General features: G+C 43.6%; 1 long non-coding RNA gene across 1 annotated transcript in view; it reads left to right on the top strand.

The window, feature by feature from the left end:
* The first annotated feature begins 28 nt into the window (after positions 1-28).
* The window catches only part of LOC134932789 (uncharacterized), a 113,583-nt gene continuing 89,602 nt past the window's right edge, over positions 29-24,009 (top strand). Inside the window, exons 1-2 of the long non-coding RNA XR_010179486.1 lie at positions 29-153; positions 22,986-23,053. This is a non-coding gene — a long non-coding RNA (uncharacterized LOC134932789). The remainder of the gene's footprint in view (positions 154-22,985; positions 23,054-24,009) is intronic.

Raw genomic sequence — 24,009 nt, forward strand, 5'->3', positions numbered from 1 at the left:
GGCTGCAGCACGGCCCAGCACGGCCCTGTCCCCAGCACCAGCCACAGTCATAAGGAGAGGAGGCAGCGCTGCTCACTGCCTCTGCCTGGCTTCTCCCTGCCTCCTCTCCCTGCAGAAACTATGAACATTAGTAGAATACTGCAAAGAAGATATGTAAGTTATAAATATCTTGTTTGCATTATTCTATTAATTGTTATAGTCAAAACTCTGGAGTAGTATGACAGGGGAGGCACTACCTTCCCTGACTGCACGTCCCTGGCCTAAGTTATGATGCAATGCCGATGGTTCTCAGGGGCAAACGCAGGATTTACTGAGGGGGGTTTCTATATTTTATTTAAATATATATATATATATATATACATATATATATACACACACACACACATATATATATATATATATATATATATATATACACACACACGCACATACATACATATTATATATACATATACATACATATTATATATACATATGTATATATATATATATATATGTATATATATATATATATATATATACACACACACACACACACACATATATAGCAACTCCATATGTCCTCCTCACTGTGTCCTCTGCAGCTTCCGGCTACTGTATTCACAATAGTATACATACAGTAGCCGGAAGCTGCAGAGGACACAGTGAGGAGGACATATGGAGTTGCTATGCACGAGCAGCTCCCTCTCACTGACAGACGCTGTAGGGAGACTGCTGGCAAGAGCTCCCTGCAGCGGTAGCTGGGATCGCGAAGCCGGCTTTTCATGAGACGGAGACACAGCTGTCTCCATCTCTAAAAAGCAAATTCAGTCCATCAGGGGGGGTTTCTGTGCAACCAGAACCCCCCCCCCCCCCCCCCCCCCTGCGTGCGCTACTGGTTCTAAATCATCTTTGAGTTTTGGTTTTGGCAAAACCATTTTTTTTGTTTTATTTCAAAACAAATAAAAGCAAGTATTTTGGAGCTGTTTTGTTCGGGATACATATGATATCCCGGCAGATAGGATTCCAGCCGTCACTATCCCGTCTGCCAGAATCCCGGCTATGCATCGAGCCCAGTGGCTCACTCTGCTCGCCACAGGTTCTATTCCCACTCGGTTGATGGCATGAATCCACCAACCGAGTGTGAATACCGGGCGGGTGCCAGGATTCTGTTTGTCAGTAAAATGCCAGCTGTCGGGATTCCAGTGTCGGTGTCCAGAACGCCAGGATCCAAACAGCCAGTATATTGATTGCATCCCCTTTTGTTCCTATGTTACTATTTATTTCATTAACATTCATTTACATTCATTTACAACTTAACCTAACAAGCACCCAACACCTTTCAAACACATAGGCAGAGTACTGGCTGATAGGATATAGGTTTTAGAAGATACCCAAGATGGGCCTCAGTTATCCGCTTTGCAACAGGATGACTGCTGTCATATTTCATCTTCCTCGCAAAGGACTGTTGGACAGTCATTTGATTAGTTGAAGTAGTACAAGTGATCTTCCGACTTCCCCTCTGGGATGACAATCAACTCCCAGCAGCAACAACAACAGCGGCAGCAGTAGGAGGAAGTGGTTCTTGATCTTTCCTTATTTTATCCTCCAAATTTTTGTTCTCCATTATTTTTCTGGAGTTATATAACAAAATGCAGCACAGGAGAGCGTACCTCTACACCACACAGGGCAAACCCTGTAAAAATTATTTGGATTAAATATTAATAACACCTTTATTTGGAGTAAATAATATACAGCACAGGACAGCACCACTGAACTTATATGGCAGCACCACTGTACTGGAGTTATATGGCAGTATCAATGGAATTATATGGCAGTACCACGGGAATTATATGGCAGTGCCACTGGACTTATACGGCAGTACCACTGGACTGAATTTATACGGCAGTACCACTGGATTTATACGGCAGTACCACTGGATATACATGGCAGTATCACTGGACTTATACGGCAGTACAACTAGACATATGCGGCAGTAACACTGGACTTACATGGCAGTATCACTGGAATTATATGGCAGTACCACTGGAATTATATGGCAGTACCACTGGACTTATACGGCAGTACCACTGGACTGGATTTATACGGCAGTACCACTGGACATATACGGTAGTATCACTGGACTTATACGGCAGTACCATTGGACATATACGGCAGTATCACTGGAATTATATGGCAGTACCACTGGATTTATACGGCAGTACTACTGGACTTATACTGCAGTATCACTGGAATGGATTTATATGGCAGTACCACTGGACTTATACGACAGTACCCCTGAACTTATACAGCTGCATCACTGTACTGGACTTATACGGCAGTACCCCAAGACTTATACGGCAGTACACCATGACTTATACGGCAGTACCCCTGAACTTATACAGCGGCACCACTGTACTGGACTTATACGGCAGTACCCCAAGACTTATATGGCAGTACCCCTAGACTTATACGGCAGTACTCCTGAACTTATACAGCTGCACCACTGTACTGGGCTTATACGGCAGTACCCCAAGACTTATACGGCAGTACCCCTAGAATTATACGGCAGTTCCCCTGAACTTATACAGCTGCACCACTGTTCTGGACTTATATGGCAGTACCCCAAGACTTATATGGCAGTATCCCTAGACTTATATGGCAGTACCCCTAGACTTATATGGCAGTACCCCTGAACTTATACAGCGGCACCACTATACTGGATTCATATGGCAGTACCCCAAGACTTATACAGAAGTACCCCTAGACTTATATGGCAGTACCCCATAACTTATACAGCTGCACCACTGTACTGGACTTTTATGGCAGTACCCCAAGACTTATATGGCAGTACCCCTGAACTTATACAGCTGCACCACTGTACTGGACTTATACGGCAGTACACCAAGACTTATACAGCAGTACCCTTGGGCTTATATGGCAGCACAGGGACACCACCACTGCACTGATGCAGGACAACACAGCACCACTGCAATGGAGTGGACTTATACAGCAGCACTGGACATATGGCAGCAGAGGTACACCACCACTGTGACTGGACTGATGCAGCACAAGACACTTCCACTGTATTGATGCAGGACAACACAGCACCACTGCACTGGACTTATACAGCTATACTGGACATATGGCAGCAGTGGACACCACCACTGTGACTGGACCGATGCAGCATAAGACACTACACTGGACTGAGCAGTACAAGACAGCACTAAAATCGCCACCCCACTTTCCCGCACAGACACAGAGGATGGAGACACGTCCTCTCGTTACACTCTCCAATTCCGGAGTGAGAATGGTGGCAACGCGCAGCTCTTTATATGGAATCCAAAACCTGTGAGAATCTGACAGCGGGATGATGGCGTTTTGCCTCGTTCTGGCTTCCGAGTCTGGTGGGAAGTCTCGGATCCGGACTCGGGACGTGATGTTCGGTAGGGTTCGGTTCTCAGGGAACCGAACCCGCTCATCCCTAAAAGGCCCTATTGTGATTGAGAGGCATGGTACCAGAGAGGTCTAGAAAAAGTGCTGTCCATTTCTGTCAGTGACTGAGGGGCAGTGTCAAACTCGGGCATAAATTTAGTGATAGGGGCCCATGCTTAGTGGTGCGGTCATCCACCATAGAGGCTTGGCTAACTATTAGAGAGTGCATAATCTGGGCCCCTTTATAAATATATATCTTGTAAATAGTGCTAGTGCATGCATGATAATGTATCAGATTAATAACAGCAATGCATCAATGTACTGTAGTGAATACTGTGCAGTATAATGTAACATATATATAATGCATGTGCGCAGTCTAAAACCTGATCCCTAGAGGAATGGATGGGGATTCAGGCGGGTGGTCTTCTGTTTGCCGGCGGTCGGGCTCCCGGCGCTCAGTATACCGGCGCCGGGAGCCCGACAGCCGGAATACCGACAATTATTTTCCCTCGTGGGGGTCCACGACCCCCATAGAGGGAGAATAAAATAGTGTGGCGCGCGTAGCGCGCCACCGTGCCCGTAGCGTGGCGAGCGCAGCGAGCCCGCAAGGGGCTCATTTGCGCTCGCCAAGCTGTCGGTAAGCCGGCGGTCGGGCTCCCGGCGCCGGGATGCTGGTCGCCGGGAGCCCGACCGCCGGCCAGCCGTAGTGAACCCATTCAGGCAGTGGGGCCCACCAGAGGTTTCCTCTGTACCCCTATGGGCCAGTTCAACCATGCTGAGTGGTGGCTAAACAGATGAATAGAGATGGTCAGATGAATAGAGAGTGGCATGAGAATGTCATTGATGTTTGCCTAAATCTGCACCTGCCATAGGGATGGAGCATCTTTCAATGGTGCGACCAATGGTGGTCGTCTAAAGAGGCACCAGATGGTATAGCAGCATGTACGGACAATGAAAGTGGGTGTCTCAGTCCTTGCACATAAATACACTCACAAGAGGGTAAATATAAGGGCCAATATTTACTAATATTCGTGTTTGAGTCGGTTTGTGTAGTGTTTAAACTCGTTTTGTATCGGGTGCATTTTCATGCAACTTTTTGAATCCATATACGCAAAGTTACGAAGCAGTCGACTTTATGGTTTTCGTGTTTTCCGATGTCGATGCCAGTAGTTTGGTTTTTTTGCCACATTTACGGCCGTCATTGTCGTTTGCGTACGTGTTTTTGTTGTATTTGCTGTTTTTTTTCCTACGTTAAATGCGGCCGGGTTTTTTTTTTCCAGCGGCCGCATTTTCACTTTCAGTTTCGATTTTCAACCCCGTTCGTGATTGGTTGTGTTTCAGATGGTAGGAGTGTCTGTGCGCAACCATATAAATACTAGAGATGAGCGGGTTCGGTTCCTCTGAATCCGAACCCGCCCGAACTTCAAGTTTTGTACACGGGTCCGAGCAGGCTCGGATCTTCCCGCCTTGCTCGGCTAACCCGAGCGCGCCCGAACGTCATCATCACGCTGTCGGATTCTCGCGAGGCTCGGATTCTATTGCGAGACTCGGATTCTATATAAGGAGCCGCGCGTCGCCGCCATTTTCACACGTGCATTGAGAGTCATAGGGAGAGGACGTGACTGGCGTCCTCTCCGTTTAGAGAAGAGAGAGACACAGTATTTTCGGGGAGCATTATTAGGAGGAGTACTACTGTATACTACTATACTACTTGCTGAAGTGATATTTATAGATTAGATAGTGTGACTGTAAGTGTATTATCTGACTTGTGGGGGAGACACTGACAGTGGGGAGCAGTTAGAGTCTGAGAGCAGGACTCAGGAGTACATATAACGTACAGTGCACACTTTTGCTGCCAGAGTCAGTGCCACACTGCCATTGTTGTGACCACACTGACCACCAGTATAATAATATATTTTGTGATTGTCTGCTTAGGCCTCGGAGTACTAGTTGCAAGTTGCAACGTGACCTGTCCTGAAGTGACCACCAGTTTAATAATCAATCACCACCAGTTTAATATATATATATATATATATATATATATAATTGTATATAATATATATATATATATATAATATTGTATACCACCTACCCGTGGTTTTTTTTTTCATTCTTCTTTATACATACTACTATAGTAGCTTACTGTAGCAGTCTGCGGTGCTGTGCTGACCTGACAGTGTCCAGCAGCTCCGTCATCATAATAAATATATATAGTACCTGTCCGGCTGCAGTACTAGTGATATTATATTGATTTCATCTCATTATCAATAATTTATCATCCAGTCTAGACTCTATATTAGCAGCAGACACAGTACGTTAGTCCACGGCTGTAGCTACCTCTGTGTCGGCACTCGGCAGTCCATCTATAATTGTATACCACCTACCCGTGGTTTTTTTTTTCTTTCTTCTTTGTACATACTACTATAGTATAGTAGCTTACTGTAGCAGTCTGCGGTGCTGCTGAGCTGACAGTGTCCAGCAGGTCCGTCATCAGTCATCATTACCTAATAAATATATTATCTACCTGTCCGGCTGCAGTACTAGTGATATTATATATACATACATATATATATTGATTTCATCTCATTATCAATCATCCAGTCTATATTAGCAGCAGACACAGTACGTTAGTCCACGGCTGTAGCTACCTCTGTGTCGGCACTCGGCAGTCCATCCATAATTGTATACCACCTACCCGTGGTTTTTTTTTTTCTTTCTTCTTTGTACATACTACTATAGTATAGTAGCTTACTGTAGCAGTCTGCGGTGCTGCTGAGCTGACAGTGTCCAGCAGGTCCGTCATCAGTCATCATTACCTAATAAATATATTATCTACCTGTCCGGCTGCAGTACTAGTGATATTATATATACATACATATATATATATTGATTTCATCTCATTATCATCCAGTCTATATTAGCAGCAGACACAGTACGGTAGTCCACGGCTGTAGCTACCTCTGTGTCGGCACTCGGCAGTCCATCCATAAGTATACTAGTATCCATCCATCTCCATTGTTTACCTGAGGTGCCTTTTAGTTGTGCCTATTAAAATATGGAGAACAAAAATGTTGAGGTTCCAAAATTAGGGAAAGATCAAGATCCACTTCCACCTCGTGCTGAAGCTGCTGCCACTAGTCATGGCCGAGACGATGAAATGCCAGCAACGTCGTCTGCCAAGGCCGATGCCCAATGTCATAGTACAGAGCATGTCAAATCCAAAACACCAAATATCAGTAAAAAAAGGACTCCAAAACCTAAAATAAAATTGTCGGAGGAGAAGCGTAAACTTGCCAATATGCCATTTACCACACGGAGTGGCAAGGAACGGCTGAGGCCCTGGCCTATGTTCATGGCTAGTGGTTCAGCTTCACATGAGGATGGAAGCACTCAGCCTCTCGCTAGAAAACTGAAAAGACTCAAGCTGGCAAAAGCACCGCAAAGAACTGTGCGTTCTTCGAAATCCCAAATCCACAAGGAGAGTCCAATTGTGTCGGTTGCGATGCCTGACCTTCCCAACACTGGACGTGAAGAGCATGCGCCTTCCACCATTTGCACGCCCCCTGCAAGTGCTGGAAGGAGCACCCGCAGTCCAGTTCCTGATAGTCAGATTGAAGATGTCAGTGTTGAAGTACACCAGGATGAGGAGGATATGGGTGTTGCTGGCGCTGGGGAGGAAATTGACCAGGAGGATTCTGATGGTGAGGTGGTTTGTTTAAGTCAGGCACCCGGGGAGACACCTGTTGTCCGTGGGAGGAATATGGCCGTTGACATGCCTGGTGAAAATACCAAAAAAATCAGCTCTTCAGTGTGGAGGTATTTCAACAGAAAAGCGGACAACAGGTGTCAAGCCGTGTGTTGCCTTTGTCAAGCTGTAATAAGTAGGGGTAAGGACGTTAACCACCTCGGAACATCCTCCCTTATACGTCACCTGCAGCGCATTCATAATAAGTCAGTGACAAGTTCAAAAACTTTGGGCGACAGCGGAAGCAGTCCACTGACCAGTAAATCCCTTCCTCTTGTAACCAAGCTCACGCAAACCACCCCACCAACTCCCTCAGTGTCAATTTCCTCCTTCCGCAGGAATGCCAATAGTCCTGCAGGCCATGTCACTGGCAATTCTGACGAGTCCTCTCCTGCCTGGGATTCCTCCGATGCATCCTTGCGTGTAACGCCTACTGCTGCTGGCGCTGCTGTTGTTGCTGCTGGGAGTCGATGGTCATCCCAGAGGGGAAGTCGTAAGCCCACTTGTACTACTTCCAGTAAGCAATTGACTGTCCAACAGTCCTTTGCGAGGAAGATGAAATATCACAGCAGTCATCCTGCTGCAAAGCGGATAACTGAGGCCTTGACAACTATGTTGGTGTTAGACGTGCGTCCGGTATCCGCCGTTAGTTCACAGGGAACTAGACAATTTATTGAGGCAGTGTGCCCCCGTTACCAAATACCATCTAGGTTCCACTTCTCTAGGCAGGCGATACCGAGAATGTACACGGACGTCAGAAAAAGACTCACCAGTGTCCTAAAAAATGCAGTTGTACCCAATGTCCACTTAACCACGGACATGTGGACAAGTGGAGCAGGGCAGGGTCAGGACTATATGACTGTGACAGCCCACTGGGTAGATGTATGGACTCCCGCCGCAAGAACAGCAGCGGCGGCACCAGTAGCAGCATCTCGCAAACGCCAACTCTTTCCTAGGCAGGCTACGCTTTGTATCACCGCTTTCCAGAATACGCACACAGCTGAAAACCTCTTACGGCAACTGAGGAAGATCATCGCGGAATGGCTTACCCCAATTGGACTCTCCTGTGGATTTGTGGCATCGGACAACGCCAGCAATATTGTGTGTGCATTAAATATGGGCAAATTCCAGCACGTCCCATGTTTTGCACATACCTTGAATTTGGTGGTGCAGAATTTTTTAAAAAACGACAGGGGCGTGCAAGAGATGCTGTCGGTGGCCAGAAGAATTGCAGGACACTTTCGGCGTACAGGCACCACGTACAGAAGACTGGAGCACCACCAAAAACTACTGAACCTGCCCTGCCATCATCTGAAGCAAGAAGTGGTAACGAGGTGGAATTCAACCCTCTATATGCTTCAGAGGTTGGAGGAGCAGCAAAAGGCCATTCAAGCCTATACAATTGAGCACGATATAGGAGGTGGAATGCACCTGTCTCAAGCGCAGTGGAGAATGATTTCAACGTTGTGCAAGGTTCTGATGCCCTTTGAACTTGCCACACGTGAAGTCAGTTCAGACACTGCCAGCCTGAGTCAGGTCATTCCCCTCATCAGGCTTTTGCAGAAGAAGCTGGAGACATTGAAGGAGGAGCTAACACGGAGCGATTCCGCTAGGCATGTGGGACTTGTGGATGGAGCCCTTAATTCGCTTAACAAGGATTCACGGGTGGTCAATCTGTTGAAATCAGAGCACTACATTTTGGCCACCGTGCTCGATCCTAGATTTAAAGCCTACCTTGGATCTCTCTTTCCGGCAGACACAAGTCTGCTGGGGTTGAAAGACCTGCTGGTGAGAAAATTGTCAAGTCAAGCGGAACGCGACCTGTCAACATCTCCTCCTTCACATTCTCCCGCAACTGGGGGTGCGAGGAAAAGGCTCAGAATTCCGAGCCCACCCGCTGGCGGTGATGCAGGGCAGTCTGGAGCGACTGCTGATGCTGACATCTGGTCCGGACTGAAGGACCTGACAACGATTACGGACATGTCGTCTACTGTCACTGCATATGATTCTCTCACCATTGAAAGAATGGTGGAGGATTATATGAGTGACCGCATCCAAGTAGGCACGTCACACAGTCCGTACTTATACTGGCAGGAAAAAGAGTCAATTTGGAGGCCCTTGCACAAACTGGCTTTATTCTACCTAAGTTGCCCTCCCACAAGTGTGTACTCCGAAAGAGTGTTTAGTGCCGCCGCTCACCTTGTCAGCAATCGGCGTACGAGGTTACATCCAGAAAATGTGGAGAAGATGATGTTCATTAAAATGAATTATAATCAATTCCTCCGTGGAGACATTGACCAGCAGCAATTGCCTCCACAAAGTACACAGGGAGCTGAGATGGTGGATTCCAGTGGGGACGAATTGATAATCTGTGAGGAGGGGGATGTACACGGTGATATATCGGAGGATGATGATGAGGTGGACATCTTGCCTCTGTAGAGCCAGTTTGTGCAAGGAGAGATTAATTGCTTCTTTTTTGGTGGGGTCCAAACCAACCCGTCATTTCAGTCACAGTCGTGTGGCAGACCCTGTCACTGAAATGATGGGTTGGTTAAAGTGTGCATGTCCTGTTTATACAACATAAGGGTGGGTGGGAGGGCCCAAGGACAATTCCATCTTGCACCTCTTTTTTCTTTAATTTTTCTTTGCGTCATGTGCTGTTTGGGGAGGGTTTTTTGGAAGGGACATCCTGCGTGACACTGCAGTGCCACTCCTAGATGGGCCCGGTGTTTGTGTCGGCCACTAGGGTCGCTTATCTTACTCACACAGCTACCTCATTGCGCCTCTTTTTTTCTTTGCGTCATGTGCTGTTTGGGGAGGGTTTTTTGGAAGGGACATCCTGCGTGACACTGCAGTGACACTCCTAGATGGGCCCGGTGTTTGTGTCGGCCACTAGGGTCGCTTATCTTACTCACACAGCTACCTCATTGCGCCTCTTTTTTTCTTTGCGTCATGTGCTGTTTGGGGAGGGTTTTTTGGAAGGGACATCCTGCGTGACACTGCAGTGCCACTCCTAGATGGGCCCGGTGTTTGTGTCGGCCACTAGGGTCGCTTATCTTACTCACACAGCTACCTCATTGCGCCTCTTTTTTTCTTTGCGTCATGTGCTGTTTGGGGAGGGTTTTTTGGAAGGGACATCCTGCGTGACACTGCAGTGCCACTCCTAGATGGGCCCGGTGTTTGTGTCGGCCACTAGGGTCGCTTATCTTACTCACACAGCTACCTCATTGCGCCTCTTTTTTTCTTTGCGTCATGTGCTGTTTGGGGAGGGTTTTTTGGAAGGGACATCCTGCGTGACACTGCAGTGACACTCCTAGATGGGCCCGGTGTTTGTGTCGGCCACTAGGGTCGCTTATCTTACTCACACAGCTACCTCATTGCGCCTCTTTTTTTCTTTGCGTCATGTGCTGTTTGGGGAGGGTTTTTTGGAAGGGACATCCTGCGTGACACTGCAGTGACACTCCTAGATGGGCCCGGTGTTTGTGTCGGCCACTAGGGTCGCTTATCTTACTCACACAGCTACCTCATTGCGCCTCTTTTTTTCTTTGCGTCATGTGCTGTTTGGGGAGGGTTTTTTGGAAGGGACATCCTGCGTGACACTGCAGTGCCACTCCTAGATGGGCCCGGTGTTTGTGTCGGCCACTAGGGTCGCTTATCTTACTCACACAGCTACCTCATTGCGCCTCTTTTTTTCTTTGCGTCATGTGCTGTTTGGGGAGGGTTTTTTGGAAGGGACATCCTGCGTGACACTGCAGTGCCACTCCTAGATGGGCCCGGTGTTTGTGTCGGCCACTAGGGTCGCTTATCTTACTCACACAGCTACCTCATTGCGCCTCTTTTTTTCTTTGCGTCATGTGCTGTTTGGGGAGGGTTTTTTGGAAGGGACATCCTGCGTGACACTGCAGTGCCACTCCTAGATGGGCCCGGTGTTTGTGTCGGCCACTAGGGTCGCTTATCTTACTCACACAGCTACCTCATTGCGCCTCTTTTTTTCTTTGCGTCATGTGCTGTTTGGGGAGGGTTTTTTGGAAGGGACATCCTGCGTGACACTGCAGTGACACTCCTAGATGGGCCCGGTGTTTGTGTCGGCCACTAGGGTCGCTTAGCTTAGTCATCCAGCGACCTAGGTGCAAATTTTAGGACTAAAAATAATATTGTGAGGTGTGAGGTATTCAGAATAGACTGAAAATGAGTGTAAATTATGGTTTTTGAGGTTAATAATACTTTGGGATCAAAATGACCGCCAAATTCTATGATTTAAGCTGTTTTTTAGTGTTTTTTGAAAAAAACACCCGAATCCAAAACACACCCGAATCCGACAAAAAAAATTCGGTGAGGTTTTGCCAAAACGCGGTCGAACCCAAAACACGGCCGCGGAACCGAACCCAAAACCAAAACACAAAACCCGAAAAATTTCCGGCGCTCATCTCTAATAAATACGCCCCAAACCGTCCGCACCTCGTGGGTTTAGTTAGTGGTGAGGAGGAGGGAGGTTGTGCTGTGGAGGTAGGTGAATTTGTGGTTTGGTGAGGAGTGTTGGTAGCGATTTCTGAGTGTGGTATTGTGTTTGAAAGTCGTCTTGTCATTCTTGTTGTCTTGTTTTTTGTGGTTTTGTCTCATTTTTAGTCCAAGTTATTTTTCTTTATAGTCCCTTGTCAGTGTGTGTGTGTGTGTGTGTGTGTGTGTGTGTGTGTGTGTGTGTGTGTGAGTTGTGTAGTGGTAGTGGAGGAGTGTGTTGTTTGTCTTTTTTTCCCCCTGTGTTAACTGTTTACACACACAATTATGTTTGAGGTGGAGGGTGTGAGTGAGGGGGAGGAGGTTGGTCAGGTGGAGGAGGTGAGTGTTAGTGAGGTTAGTGAGGTGGAGGAGGTGGGTGAGGTTGCTGCAGCAGCCTCAAGTGATAGTGACAGTCAGAGTGCTCCGCAGCTACGCACCACTACTAAGACTGGGCGGAATGTAAAGTTTAGTTTTGCTGAAAATGTGGCATTGGTGCGTGAGCTGATGAAGTATCAGAGGCAGCTATTTGGCCCTGAGTCCGCCAAGGTGCCAACACGGAGGAAGACGGTGTTGTGGGCAAAGTTGTTGCTGCTATCAATAGTAAGGGGGTGGTCAAGCGGACAGAGGACACGTGCCGCAAACGGTACATAAAGTGACGTGTCAAGTCCAAAATGGCCAAGGAGGCCAAGTCGGCTCGGAAAACCGGTGGTGGGCAGCCCTATATTGCAAGTTATCTGGAGTATGAGGAGCCCATGCGGAGTGTAATCCCTCCAGAAGTTGTCTCTGCAACCCATGTCCGGGATTCAGATAGGCCCAGGAAGAATGGTGAGCATGTGTATTTGCATTTACATTCTATGGTTTTTTTAATTTATTTTTTTTAAATGTGTGTCATGTGACGTTGCATATTACTCCCATCTTCAAGTGTGTGTCAGCAAATACATTGTTTTGGTTAATGTTTTATACAAAAGCCAATGTAACATCTTACTTTATTGTATGTCATGTGTTTTTCTGACAGATATTTTGCATGTGTAGTTTGGACTTGGTGTGTCTCTGAATTGTCCTGCAATAATGTTTTCCTTTTGGGCGTTTTATTTTTAAAAATTGTGACTATGTTTTATATTTAAGTGATCCATGTGCAATTTTTTAAAAACAGTGGTTGTCATGTTAGAGGCTGGAGTACTGGAAAGTGGTTTGGAAACCACTTACATGTGTAATGTCATCTTTAGATAATGTTAATTATTTAATTTTCAAAACAAATTTTTTTTTTTTATTTTTTGCTTGTATTTGTACCGTGACACCACACTGCAGTGTAATTTTTATATAAATTTCTGCATTTTGTTTTTGCTCATATAGTGGTAATGTGTCTTTGGAGTGCCACATCACAGAGCAAATTATATATTGCATCTGTAATATTTTTCAAACCAATACAAAATGAAGTTGTGTGTGTTTTTTTTTTTTAAATCTTTTCTTGAACTTGTGGCCTATGTCAGTGTCCTGTACATGTTTTCCTGTGTTGATGTTGCCATAGTGCATATGTGTTTTGGTCATTGTTTTTTTTTTTTTTTTTTAAATTTCTGGTCATTATGTTTGTTTTAAATAAAAACCAAGCATTTCTAAAAGAATAAATGTTTATAAGCATAATGGGTGGATGTATACACAATAGCATGATTTTTTTTTTTTTTTATACAGTGTCTGAAAAAAGCAGTACTACTCGTCGCCCAGTAACTCCTAGCACATCTGATGATGATGACGCTGCGGAAGCAGGTAAAGTGTCCATTGTAGTATAGGGTATGCTTGTAAAGGAATGGGCATAACAAAATTGCACTTTCATTAAAAGGTCCATCAAAAGAAGTATGGAGCAGCAGAAGTGGCACTTCTGTAAGACATCACCACAAAAAACCTGTGGCCGAAAAGAAAGCAAGGTCGTATGTTCCGGCACAAACACAGCAGGCTACCCCGCCACGAAGATTATCGTCCGTGTGTTCTGTACCCCCACTCCAAATTTTGGACACACCTCCAAAACGTCATTCACACTGCCCTCGTCTTGATTGTGAGTATCAAACTGAAAAAAATGAGTTAAATGTCAGAACATAATCAAAATCAGTCATAACCGCATTAAGTCAAAACACATCAAAAACTAAAATACTTACTGCAGTAAGTAAAAGCAGAAATGGAATCCAAGCTAAATGGCCTTGTCCACATTCAGTAAAGATATGTATGTCCACTTGAGCCATACAGTATGAAATTGGGTGTAAGATGCTGCAACAAAAAAGCATGTTGGTTTGTTTGCAAAAAGTAAGGTTGTTTTTCCATATTTCACATGTGTGTTTGAGGTAACATTGCAAAATACATATAAAAACATTACTATGTTTGTTTGAACAAAGCTATAAGGTAACACATTATGTATTCCAATGTGTTTTTATGGTGGAGTATGTGTGAGCTACAATAAAAATAAAAGTGTTTGCTTTCCCAATTAAGTAACCAGACACATTTGCCTCAAACAGGCATATGTATGTATTTAAGCTATGAGTGATGATGTTGCTAGCCAGAATAGTTGAAAGCAACAGTGAATGACATGTGTTCCATGTGTAGTGTTTTTTTAAACATTTCACAAACATATGGATAGCTAACGGAGATTTGTTTAACATTTCAGCTTCGAGTCCTGGGAGCAGCATCCCTCCGCAACAACACCAACACAGTGACATGGAGGAGACAAACATCTTAGAAATGCAGCCATTAATGCAAGAAATGAGTCCCCCAGCACCTGTGAGTACACCACCACAGCAAAGCACACCACCACCACAACACAGCCCAACAACACCAGGAACACAAGGCCCTGATCAGGTGTTTTGGACTATTTGGGCTAGACAGCAGGCCACTAATGAAGATTGCCACGTAAGCAGACACAAATGTTTGCAAGCCTACCATCTCACCTCAGAAGAATATCAAGAAATCTGAGTAGACAAAATGAACAAACAACCAGAATAGGCAATACCATGGAACTCATGCGTACAGACATTACACAGGTCATGGGCAACTTACAGCGCATAATGGAAGAACAGCACAGACAACAGCAAAGTTATATGAGCATTTTTCAAAACAATCAAAAGATTAATGAAAGTTTATTCCGAATAGTAGACAATCAAAATGCTGCTACACGTGAACTCAATGCCACCCTCACTAACCTGAATGAAACACTCAGATGCATGCACCAACAGCAAACAAGCAGCAGTTCTGGTACGACTACTCCAAATATCACGCCAGTCTCATCACCACCAAGACGGTCCACCAGAGCACGACAACATGACAGTGCTAAAGGCAAAGGGCAGGACATGCAGCCACCAAAAAAACCTGAAAACATTGTCCAAATGAATGTCAGTATTGTTGGGACATGTTTGTGTGTGTTAAAAATTATTAAGAATGTTTTTACACGTGATGCTGAAACAAACAAATATGTAATTTTACAACAAAAAACACAAACTGTGTATAATAATGTATATGTGTGGCAAACTGTGTATTTACTTACACATCATCAAGTTTACAGCATCAAACATTAGGAAATAAATTATTCCTGATTACAGAAAGTTTGTGAGTCTTAAATATGATGGTGCACCACACATAGGGACATATGTATTCCTCAAGGCTAACATATTATATGTTGAGGAGTGTTTTTTGGGAACACAGGTTCTCAAACTCGGCCCTCAGGAACCCACACAGTGCATGTTTTGCAGGTCTCCTCACAGAATCACAAGTGACATAATTACCTCCACCTGTGAACCTTATAACATATGTCTGTGAGTAATTCATACACCTGTGCTTCTACTGGGTTACGTGAAAAACATGCACTGTGTGTGGTCCTGAGGGCCGAGTTTGTGAACCTGTGCATTAGGACGTTACACACAATGATAAAGTGAAATACTAAATGGATGATGTGGGCTTGTAAGAAATTAGCACTGCAAGTTTATGATCACTTATCCAGACTTAATGCATGCCACTCATAATCTGTTGTTTTGAGATTAAAAATACACACAATACACATGCGACATTTGTTTTTCATATAGCGAGGGTATGTTTGTATGTGTCAAGGAGACAGACACATTCTGAGTAATGGTTTTTGGTTAAAAAGGCAAAACATCTATTTATGATTACACAACAAATGAAATAAGCAAACCAAGCTTACCTTAGAAATAGCGATTGATGATCTGTTGCCTAACCTGCCTCCCTACATCAGTACTCCAAGTATCACCAGATGTCTCTAATTCCTCTGCTTGCTGGCTGCTTTCTTCCTCCTCCTCCTCCTCCTCCTCCTCCTCCTCCTCAACATGTGGCAGATGTTGTTGCAAACACATGTTATGAAGAAAGCAGCAGCAGAACACAATTTGAGTCACCTTGGAGGGACTATACCACAAAAGGCCACCAGACTTATCCAGACACCGAAACCTAGATTTCAGCACACCAAAACATCTTTCTATCACATTCCACATGGACTTATGTGCATGATTGTAATTGTGTTCAGCAGGGGTATCAGGTCGGGACAATGGAGTTAGAAGCCAAGAGAAACAGCCATATCCTCCATCACCTAAAAGACAGATATAGTAACGTGATTCATGTTAAGATACAGCAACACATAAGTAACACACTGTGGGGCAGATGTATTAACCTGTAGAAGGCATAAGGAAGTGAAAAACCAGTGATATATGCAAGATAATAAAGGCAGCAGACAATCTGTTCCTAAATGTTAATTTACATATTGGAGCTGATTGGCTGGTGCCTTTATCACCTTGCACAGATCACTGGTTTCACACTTCCTTATGCCTTCTACAGGTTAATACATCTGCACCTGTATTTGGACAAAGTATACGCAGGCCTACACATATCAAATTACATACCCAGCAGCCATCCATCTGGCATTTGTCCGTCCTCAAACTTATCAAAGAGGGATGACTGACTGAGGATGAAGGAGTCATGGCAGCCCCCAGGGTAACCAGCAACAACACTCATTTTTTTGAGATTTGCATCACAAACCACCTGCACATTTGTGGAGTGTTTGAAATGGCGGTTTGTATATATGTGCTGCCTGTCCCTAGGTGGTCTCAGCTAAATGTGTGTGCAATCTATGGCTCAAAGCACATTGGGCATGCCAGCCAGCTCATAGAAATCTACCCTGACGGCATGCCACTGAGACTCCTGGGTAGGGAAGCAGATTGAGGCCTCGATGTGGGGCTGCAAAACAGCCAACACCTGTGTGTATATTTGAAAGAACAATAAACATGAGATTTTAGGACAGAACTGGCCACCGAGAAATTAAAACAAACACAAAACAGAAGAGGTAGTTAGGTATACATCACCTGTGTTAAGATTCTGGAAAATGAGGGCTGTGAGATTCCTATGACATCCCCAGACACAGCCTGAAAGCTGCCAGTAGCCAGAAAGTGCAACACAGCCAGGAGTTTGTGCAGGCCTGAGACAGGGCGAGAGCGTGCTGTCTCAGGGTCTAGGCCCATTTTGACAAGGTCATACAGACGAAAAATGTTGTTACGATTTAGACGGAACATCTGTATGACCTTATCATCGGACAATGCGTTCAAGTTTAAACGCCCCCTAAAAAAACGAGGCCTGCGCAGCCTCCGCGGAACCTGTACAACCTGCTGACCATGTTCAGTTTACTTACAGGCTGATGTCTGAGTCTGAGGAATCCCACAGCACACAAAAGATCACTGGCCCACAGTCCTGCTGCCATTTCTGAGTGTAGGTGTATTGAAATGGGCCTAACATCCTTTTATAGGCATCCTAATTCAGGTGTGAGTGATTTTTTTATTTGCAACACATGTAAACACGACTGAAAAAAGCAGGTCTATTTTTTTGCCGCTTTTTTTAACGAATCGCAAAAAAATACGACCGCATTTGAGCACTCAGAGACTAATACCCAAATACGAATGAATAGTGAATTCCCGTATTCTATGAAATAACAGCCGCGTTTGACCGATGGTCTATTCATTCGTATTTCGGAACGTTGTCATTCAAACCATTACGAATAGACCAGACACTGCCGAGATTGGTGCTTAGTGAATTCCCGGATTGGGACTTAGAAAAAAAAACACAAATCGGCCAAACTCTGATTTTTAGTAAATACTGGCCAAGGTGTGTAGCTGCATTTTCATGAAGTCACAGATGGGTGACCACCGAAAGACGCAGCCACCATGTTTGTGTCCAAAGTATTGATTTCTACCTTGTTACTGTCTATTGCTTCATTTGGTAGAATGGCAGGTTATATTTTCTTTATGCTGCAGCAATGTTCTACATGCAGTCACTGAATGCCAACAGTACCCAGAAATGGTAAGTGCAGCATCTCTCAATTTTTATAAAATACTGACACACCAAGTCAGTTGTATGTGCAAAGCATAATACATGTTGTTATGCATGCACAATGCTCACTCTGTTATCGGTAAAGAGAAATCCTCAGGAGAGACGTTTTGCTATGACATTCTGGAGTTTTCCAACAGGTTTTTCCAACGTTTCTAGAGGGAGTATCTACAGTAATATATAGTGGAGAGAGATAAAGCATCAACCAAATGGTTCCTAGCTGTCATTTTTCAACAGCCTGTAAAATGGCAGTTAGCTGATTGGCTGGTACTTTACCTCTGTCCACTTTATCTCTGCCCAAGGCTTGGAAAATAGACCACTTTATCTCTCTCCAAGCTTTGAAAAATCTCCCCCTTAGTGATGTCAGCAATAACAAAAATAGCTTGCCTGGTGTTATGTGCTAGCATTACTAAACTGGGGAGGATCGGGGCAAAGCTAAGCTTCCTTTCACCTGGGGCAGGCTCAGCTCGGCACAGCCCTTACAGGTAGACACTACCAACAAGACAAAATAAATAGTATTGTTCCTACATATAGACTTAACAAACATTTCACAAGCCCACATAACAATGGCAAAAGCAGTTGGACTAATCTTCTAGCCCCGCTGATGCCTCCAAGATCCGTCACCTGAGACACAAGCCCCACCAACTCCCCTATCTTTGTCCCTGAGGAGGAGGAGGATGATGATGCTGCCTTGTATTTGACAATGACAACTACTGTTCATAATTAATAATTAATCCACATATTCATACTTAATTGGATAGTCGGAACAGTGACATAGGGAATAACTATGCCTTTAACCTCCTGGTATAGCTGAGGAAGTGCTGTTCAGGAGAAATGGAATCAAGATGGACTTTGGTTCTATGAACCCATGGTCACAACTAATCTTCCAAAACCATATACATTCATGGAATGCACACTGGACAGCGATCCAATGCTAACATATTTGTCTTGACTTTAGTGATCTGCTCTGTGACAGTATGCAGGCATCCATACTTGTTGCCTAAAACTATGATGCTTAGTCGTCTGGGAACCCTCCTGCAATGATATTTTATCCCCATAAGCTGTAGCAGCCCTAGTGTACATGAAGAATTCATCTTGGGAATCATAGATTGTATTATGCACTTGGTATGCAGGACAACATACTGTACTAATGAGAAGGTTGATGATAAAGGTGTTGGCAGTGAAGACTGTATGTAATATCTGTTCATGTTGCTGATAGCAAATACTGGACTACTTGTGACTACACATGATTTTCCTGCATTCATTTTCCTGAATGAACTCACTGTAAATATACTTACTTTGGCATAAAGGCATGCGCCAATTTCGTGCTAGTAGAAGCTTCACAGAAGCTAAAATATGACCCATTATATATCTGTCAGTGGGAGAAATTATTTCCAGGGGTGGTTTTCAGTATGCCGAATGTCGGGATCCCGGCGCACAGTATACCGGCGCCGGAATCCCGACACCCGGCATACCGACATATATTCTCCCTCCATTCTTCCACAATTACGCCAACATTCATTAGATGTAGCGGGCCACATTCGATGACCTCTGATATGGTACAAGTGAGGTCTATTTCCCATTTGCTTAGTGAGGATAGTTTTGTAGATGTGTTTGAGGTAATCAAAAGGGAGTACTATCTAGAAATGGCACCTCTACTTTTTGCTTTAGCAATCAGATCAAGTACATATCTAGGGATAGGTGACAATTGATAGGGAGGTGGTGATACGCTCTTGAACCAATGTCTCAACTGAAGATATTTATAAAAGTCTGGGGATTTGAGAACTTAGATTGAATTTGAGAGTACGACATCAGGGTACCCAACTCCGTTATATCCTGTAACTTTACTATGCCCTGTGAAAACCAAAAATCAAAAGTTAAATCTGGAATCACACTAATCCTTTCAATGAAGGGAGGGAGAATTCCTTCATTTTGTAACAGATCATTTTTTTATGTGAGGCACACCGATCAAATCATTTTACCAGATTCATCAAATCAGTGATGCCCATAAAATGTGAGGGGAAATACATTCTAGGGATGTATTAACAGTATTATAATATATGAAGTATATTACATTAAACATATAAGTTTAGATAGGAATTATAGACTGTAAAAATAATTAATGAATCGTTAACAAAATCAGCTATTATGTGTATGCTAATTGACAATACTAGTATTGCTGACCACTTGTGCAATATCATCAATAGATTTTAACATACTCCAAAATCCACATTTTGTATTTACATTTTTATGAAGATTGTTTTAATATGAATTTAATACAGTTGATATATTGTTGTGTAGAGGACTCTACACAGCATTTATTTATTAACCCTTTTTCCCATATCAGTTGAGCATCACTGATTTGATGAATCTGTTAAAATGTTGTGGTTTCCATGGTGTCACAATTTAAAGGATAATATTTTTCTTTTCATTTTGGCACTACTTTGTAGCAAGGAATGCTCTTGGTTTGCCCAAGGCCACTCATTGGGCCTGATTCGTGTTTGTAAGTAAAGCAAAAAGCAAGCAGCTGGACAAAACCATGCTGCACTGCAGGGGGGACAGATATAACATGTGAAGAGAGAGTTAGATTTGGGTGGAGTATGTTCAAACTGAAATCTAAATTGCAGTGTAAAAATAAAGCTGTCTAACATTTGTGGGCTACATGCAAAAGTAGCCAGTATTTACCTGCACAGAAAAAGTATAAATGTATTTGCTCCCCTTGCATGGCAACATGGTTTGTTCCAGATAAAATTTACGTGCTTTTTTAGCTTTACTTACAAACAAGAATCAGGCCCTTTAGGCGTGGAAATTTCTGCACAAATGTTAACCACTACACTTTACTAGAACTCTAGGATAGAATTTTTTTGCAAAGCTTCAGCTGATTTACTTTTCATAAATTATTATATTTATTTATATGGAAATTTAAACTTTTTAAAATGTATATTCTTTAACTAATAAATGCTTTGCTATCATCTAATACAGTGATTTTCAACCTTTTTTTACTCGCGGCACACCGAACAATATTTTAAAATTGCCAAGGCACACCATCAGTTCCCCACAGTAAAAAAAAAATCCACATATACATTGGCCTACACAGAAAAAACAATCACATTGCTCCCCACATAAATCATGTTGCTCACACATAAATCAATCACATTTCTCCCCACATAAATTCTATTGCTCCCCACATGAATGATTCACATTGTTCCCCTCATTAATCCTTATTCTACCCACATAAATCCTATTGTTCCCCACAGGAGAACTAAAATAACAAATATTAGCCCCTACCGGTCAGCTGTCCTCCTCCCTGTCCCTCAGTGGCGGGGATTGTTCATAGTGGAGTGCTGCAAATACTGAGCAGCGGGCGGTCGGGCAGGTGTGGATGTGGAAAAAGAGAACGGCTGCGCAAATGTATAAGAGCAATTAATAAGAATTGGTAGTGAGTAGTTAATGATAAGAGCTGACGTGTAGTAAAAGAGAATTTATTATATTAATAACATTAATTATAACACTTTGAAACTAAGTATAAAATTCAGTAGAAACATTCATACATAGATTAAATGTAACAACACCTCGATCAAATGAATAGTTGAACTGCAAAGTAATGTCTTTTGTTGGAGGAAAGAAGCATGGATCCAATTGTTAACTCTACTTGAGTATCCACAGTTCCAATTAGCAGCCGGTCAGTATCATGCTGATAGTAAATGCCGTAATGGTGGCTTCAAAGGCAAAGGAAAGTTGTAGTTTTACAGATGATTAAATACCTCTCCTCGGGCTGGTCCGTACCGAGCGTCCTCGGTAGTGCGGTCCTGCAGTGCCCAGTGCCCGTCTGTGCGGCAAGGAGATGGACGTGCTGTGGCCAGACAGCCAGCGATGGAAAGTGCAGTATCAGCGGCGTACAGAGGGAAATTGCCGGCAGCCGTGTAATAGACCAGGATATGGAGCCGGGATATCAGTAGCTCAGTAAGCAGCTTGCTACCAAGTAGGTAACACGATCAAGGTGTGCAGGGAGACGGGGTCCTGACGCGTTTCGTCACAAGTCATTTACCTGTAACAAACACACACACAGTGTTTTACGGCAGCGCAGCTGATAGAGCAATTACATACCCACATATCTATTTAATATTCATATCATCACTTGAGGCGCTACTCAGCAGTTGTCAGTCTTTTCAGATGTGGATGTGGGTTGGCAAGGAAAGCTGTGGATGCAGGCAGGAACTGGAAGATGTGTATGCAGGCGGGTGGGCTGGCTGGGTGGTGAGATGCGGCGGCCGTGACCTATGATATCACACCGCCGCGTCATCAAGGCATAGGTCACGGCCGGAGCACGACTGATCCGCAGCACACCTTGCAACTGGTCGCGGCACACTGGTTGAAAAAGCCTGATCTAATAGGAATGACCTCTTACCCTATTTATTTGAGACCACTTAATTTCAGCTTACACGTACTGAATCTAGTACTTTTGTCATGGTATTCACCTGGGCTCTCCACTCTTTTATCACTACAATAGAATATAGACCTGAAAGGTAGTCACAACAGATTCGTTTTTTTTACTTTGTTGTAACAATATTGCAGCTGTCTGCAACATATTTACAAGACAGGTACCTGTGTTTTTCTTGCTTAAAACCTATATTAAAAAAAATGGTTCAACTGAAAGAGTGACTGGTTAGAGGAACACTTATTGTTATTTTAACATTGGCCAATACTCCGTCCCTGCTCCTTAGTCATCCAAACTTGGGCACTGACATAGATCAGGGCGGCATCTGTGGGGAGTGAGCGCATTGCATTTTTTCTATTTAAGTTCCATTCTGTAGGCTTTGCAAAGCAGGTAGGCTGAGCATACATTATCGAAGTGTGAATATTTATCAAAGTGTAATAAAATGTATACATAACTGCAGCGTTCCAGCGTTCATTTATCTTCGGCTGATACTTATTGAGAATTGACTCCTCTTCTCTGCATTTACAGGTAATTTGACTACAGCTCTCAACATATTCGACTGCCTTATACTTCTATAGGCATCCTGAAACTCCTAGGTAATGCAAATTGAAACATTACTGCATAGTATCTCAAAGATGTACTTTCTTTAGTTTTGAAATGTATAGACCTAGTTGTTAGCTATGTGGTATGCCTTGCTTATTTGTTTAAGGTAATTTTTTATTGCTTGGCATTCCAGGGGGTGGAGAGTAGTTGTTGATTCCAATTATTGGGATCACATGCAGCATTTCTCTATTTAAGTTCCATCATGTAGACTGTGCATATATTATCCAAGTGTGCGTATTTATCAAAGTGCGATGAAATTGACACATAACTGCAGCGTTCTACCAGCGTTCAACCACAGTGAAACAGAAGTATAACAGAAGGAGACCAATCTATATAAAAAAAAAAAAAAAGAAAACTGTAGGACAAATTTTAAAAAACAAATATTAGTTCACTTAGGGAGGTATTCAATTAGGTCCGTTTTTTTCGCTTAGGTGAAAAAATTTGACTTTTCGCTATTTTTAGGGCAGATGGGGATTTGTCCTATTCAATAGCAGGGCTGTTTTTTCGCCCAGGCAAAAAATTCAGCAGGAGCGAAAAACATATGGATTGGCCAATCCACATGCTCTCTCACCTGCGCTTGCAAAAACGTGGGTCGTTTTTGCCGATTTTGATGCATCTTTCACCAATGCCTTTTCACACAAAAAAAAATGTGAAAAGGCATTGGCGAAAATGTCCCTAAAAAACGGGTGAAAACGGGACTCAATTGATTAGGCAGGGGAGATAATTCAATAGCTCAGAGATTACCGGTGCTAACTGAATACCCACTTACTCTTCATATCATTCATCTCCTGATTGTTTAATCTGATAAAATAACACTGTATGACCTGACTTGGACATTTCAAAAAACATAAATTTTACCAAGACATGCTTTGATTTGTATTTTTTTTTTATTCACATCTGTACCAATGCAATTTTACCTTCAAACACTTAAAAGTCCTGTCTGAATTCC

This window comes from Pseudophryne corroboree, chromosome 1 (assembly GCF_028390025.1).
Source record: "Pseudophryne corroboree isolate aPseCor3 chromosome 1, aPseCor3.hap2, whole genome shotgun sequence".
In the NCBI taxonomy this organism is placed as follows: Eukaryota; Metazoa; Chordata; class Amphibia; order Anura; family Myobatrachidae; genus Pseudophryne; species Pseudophryne corroboree.